Source organism: Pteropus alecto, unplaced genomic scaffold (genome assembly GCF_000325575.1).
Source record: "Pteropus alecto unplaced genomic scaffold, ASM32557v1 scaffold90, whole genome shotgun sequence".
Lineage (NCBI taxonomy): Eukaryota > Metazoa > Chordata > Mammalia > Chiroptera > Pteropodidae > Pteropus > Pteropus alecto.
In genome coordinates, this window is record NW_006429894.1 from 889457 (window position 1) to 893879 (window position 4423).

Below are 4423 nucleotides of genomic sequence, written 5' to 3' on the forward strand. Positions count from 1 at the left end.
GGTGCCAAAGCCGATGGTGCGGATGGCGCCGGTGCCGAAGCTCTCCGAGAGCTGTGGTCACGGGGCCCAGTTCTCAGGATCTCACGACCCGCTTGGCTTCTTTTACCTTTAAAGACACTTTTCTTGGTGTAACGTACACGACACAACTCACGAGTCTCCTGGTGTAACGTGTACGGCTCAGGGCACTTAGTGCGGTGTCGTGCGGCCATCGCCGCTGTCCACTTCCAGACTGTCTGCACCGCCCCGGCGGACGGGGACCCACGAAGCAGCCCTCCCATTCTCCCGCGGCAGCCAGGCCGGCCTGCCCTGGACGTGTCATGTGGGTGGAGTCGTGACCTGTGGCTTTTGTGGCTGGCTTCTTTCACTCGGCCATTGCGCCCGAGGTTCGCCGGTGCTGCAGCGAGTCAGCGCCACACTGCTTTTCACGGCTGAGTAATATTCCTCGGCGCGGCCGGACCGCTTTCCATTCACCCTTCCCCCTCCCTGGCCATCTGTGCTGTTTCCACTTTTTGGCCATGGTGAATGTGCTGCCACGAACATTCACGCGCAGGTTAACGGGACACCGTTTTTGGGTCTTGGAGCATAGACCCGGAGTGGAGTTCCTGGGTCATCTGGCTGAATTTATTGAGGAACTGCCAAGCTTTCTCTTGCCTTCCTAATGCTTTCCGAAAAATAAAAATTCACCATAACATTGGTATTTCAAAATCAATCATAGGATGGTTAAAGAATTTCTAGACTGAATGTTAAAAACCTTAAGAGGTTTCTCCGAGGCCAAAATTCATTCAGAACTCTGCTAAGTCAACGAGCGAGCTTGAGACAGTTACCGTATTTGTTTACCTCCAGCCATGGCTGGTTCTTTCCTAAAACATTCAGCCTTTTTCAAAATTCGGCATCTCTTTAGAAGACGGTTATAAATAGATTATACTGTCACTGCCCACTTTGGTTTTATACTTTTTCTGGGTCACATGGAAGCTCTCTAATCTCTTCTGTGATTTGGTTAAATGTAGATTAATCCAAGGCAAATCCGAGTTACTGACCCATCTTCCTTTTTATGGTGCCTTTTGCTTAAATTTCATGGTTGCCCAGGACAGGGTAGAAGAGAAATAAAGTGATTACAGATATCACAGAGAATGCTGATAATTTCCCAACCTCGAATTGGCTGATGATGATCCCGTCCCAGCTTAAAGTGAACCCTGTGAAGAATGAGGGTGTCGGATGTCCTAGGCACGGTGAGTGCCCTGTGGGCCCACCCATTCCTGTGGGGGCAGCCCCCGTCCCTTCCCCTCCCCCCCCATCCTCCCCAGGGCTCCCTGGTTTGGAGAAGCTGTTTGGGAGTCTTCTCCACGAGAGGTCTGCTGTCACCCAGGGCTGAGATCCAAACTATTTAACCATCGATGGTGCACGGGTGGGTCTGCACAGAGGACATGGGCATCCTGTGACACAGCAGGTTCTGCAAGTCCCACCCCCAGGTCTGGCTCAGTGCTGTAGCTGCTGTGACGTAGGATGGTCTCGGGGTTTGGGCTGGCATTGAGTGGCCCTGGGTGGGGATGTGAGGGTGGCAAGTAGTTACCAACTGATACATGAGAACTTTAATATTTTAACAGCCAGCGTGACTGCACCGCTGGATTAGATCCCTAGTACCAGAAACCATGGTGACATCCCCCTCCACCAGCATCCTTCGCCACGAGTCTTCAGGTCATGACCGTGCCATCTTCTGCAGGAAGCGGTTTCTGCTTTTCCTACCAGGGCAGGCAGAATCCTGCCTACTTAGCTCGGCTTGCGACCATGAAGAGATACCCGTTCTAGAAGGCTCCCGTTGTGGCCAGGCCTTCCTCGTGCATCCAGGAAGTCCCTGCTCTGATGCACTTGGCATGTCCGTAGTCTTTTTCCTAAACTCCCAGTTGCACTTCGTCACTGTCCTGTTTAATAACTGCCAATGTTTTTTCAGTATCTAAAAATGACGTCAGAAGCCAGATCCGTGGAATGGGGCGGGGCGGACTCCTCCCCAGCAGCATGCACCTGCCTGTGGGAACCAGCCAGCAAGGCTGGGCTGAGCGGGTCAGATACCCAGGCGGCAAGGGGAGGGGGCATCCCTCTCAGTGTCCCAGCATGGCTTCCTACGTCTGCGTCAGCCCCTGCGGTCCTCAGACACCGCCCCCACCCCGGGGGATTTGCGTCTGAGTGGTAGGTGACCCTGCGCTAACCAGAACAAAGCCCTGATCAAGCCTCTGGGGCTCAAGTTGCTGACCACTGGGCTTCCGGGCTGCTGCGCTGCCCAGTGCCAACCCATGCCGACCCTGCCGGGGGTCCTGAGCCCCTGCAGCCACACAGGTCACACAGGTAGGTGGGCCTCTGCTCAGTCCTGCTCCGGGCCCCTCAGCCCTCCCCACCCCTGCCTGGGGCCCCGCCTTTAATGGACACAAAAGTCAGTAACACTGACTGTCTTTTTCTTCTTTTTTTCAGATGATGAAACTAACACATGCTCATTGCAGAAAACTTGGAAAATACAGAAGAAACTAAAAAATCACCCATGATCCTACCTCCCAGTGATAACTGCTATTAACATACAAAATGTCAGAGTGTGTGTGTGTATAATTTTTGTAATAAAACAGGATAATATTCTTTATGTAGCTTTGTCTTTTTAAAAAGAATTTTTTCATCTTTTTAGTTCTATTGAGATATAATTGACATATAGCCCTGAGTAGGTTTAAAGTGCACAGCATATTGACTTGACTTCCGTTTATTGTGAAATGATCACACGATAACCTTCGTTAACATCCCGTCTTGCATGGGTAAAAAAATTTTTCTTCTTGTGACGAGAACAGCTAGGACTGACATTCTTATCAACCTTTAGATGTTCCACGCAGCCGTGTTAACTAGGCATCATGTTGCACGTGTAGCTTTTTCCTTAACTTTGAGTTGCGAATATTTTCGTGGCTGTGTAACAGTGTCTTTACATGTATCCTCTTTTCTGCTTGGCCCGCATCTGTCCCCTGCCCCTGCGTGCGCACCGTCCCTGGGGGTGGAATTGGGGCCGTGGGGCCCCCCGGGGCCTGCATTCCTCTCTTCCTGTGGACTGCTTGGAACCTGGTTTGGCTGGAAAGCCCTCGCCTCCCCTTCTCCACCCTCTTCCAGGTCTCACTCAGGCGCACTTGACCCTTCCATGTGGGCACATCCTGTCCCTGGGAACTCATCCTTCTCGCTGGTCTTCCTCCCTCCGGCGTGTCCTGCAGAATGTGACCGATAGTCTCCTCTGACCCTGGCCAGGACCTCTGGTCCAAAACCGAATGCAGGAGCTGAACCTGGAAGCATATATTTTATTTTGAACAAACCGGATTAATTCCCTCTTTAAAAAAGGTGCACTTTTGTCCTGATTATAGAAAGAAATAATTGTTCATTATGAAGTAATTGGAAAATACAGAACAGTATAAGGAGGAAAATTAAAATCTAGGACTGTAGTACCCAGAGATAATGTTACGAGTTGGTGTATTTCCTTCTTGATACACACGCACGTAGATACACATATCTACAAATGGGCTTGCACACGTGTATGCGCGAAGGAGCGGACATCACTAGGAGGAGACTATATATATACTTCCACCTCCTTTTCTAATTTTCATCTTCTCATCCTTCTGGAGGAATTATCTTTGGGTTGCTACATGTAATAATTCATACCCAGGTAATATCTAGGGCTGCCAGAGAGCAAGGCTTGATACTTCAAACAGCTACATTAACGGGCTTTTGGTTACTTCTAGGTTTTTCTGTAGATCACATTTGGTTGAAGGAGATGAAGGTGGTGGTTACATGAGTATTTTCACTTTTAAAAGTTCATTAAACTTGAAAACTCATCAAGAGTACGATTTGGGACTTCTATATGTAAAAATTGAAAATACCATTCTTTAAAATAGTGTGATTTACTTGAACAAGTCAGCATGCACTCTAATAATATAGACTACTTAGAATGTGATAAATACCGTTAATAATTTAATATTTATTACGGTTACTTTTTCCATTTTCCTTATTTTCAATTAATCTTACTGGCCCATCAATGTCGATGGCAGTCAGTTTTCAATACAATTATTAAATGGCTGCTAGAATTTTGCTGGTACGAATGGTTCCAAATCGAAGATTACATCCCCCCGTCCGCATGCACTGAGGTGTAGCTGACAGCTGAAAATCGTTTATATTTAAGCTGCACCTTTTTTGGTGGTAAAATATGACGGCCAGGCGAATTTACTTTCTAATCACCTACAACACCGATATTCTGCTCTTCGCCCCCTGTCGCGGGCCACTGCAGAATGCAAGTACCGAAGCGTGCATCACTGTCCGCAATCGAGGCAGACGTCGTCGTCGACCCCAGCACCTCTGCCGCGTTTCCGCGCCCCGCCGCGTCGCGGTTGCTTCAGTGGATGCACGTGCGCCT

General features: G+C 49.1%; 1 long non-coding RNA gene across 1 annotated transcript; it reads left to right on the forward strand.

Annotated features, from left to right (window-relative positions):
• Window positions 1–73: 73 nt before the first annotated feature.
• Window positions 74–2606, forward strand: LOC112477522. Its single transcript, XR_003045489.1, has 3 exons — window positions 74–1229; window positions 1605–2340; window positions 2464–2606. It is a non-coding gene; the product is annotated as an uncharacterized LOC112477522 (long non-coding RNA).
• Window positions 2607–4423: the final 1817 nt, after the last annotated feature.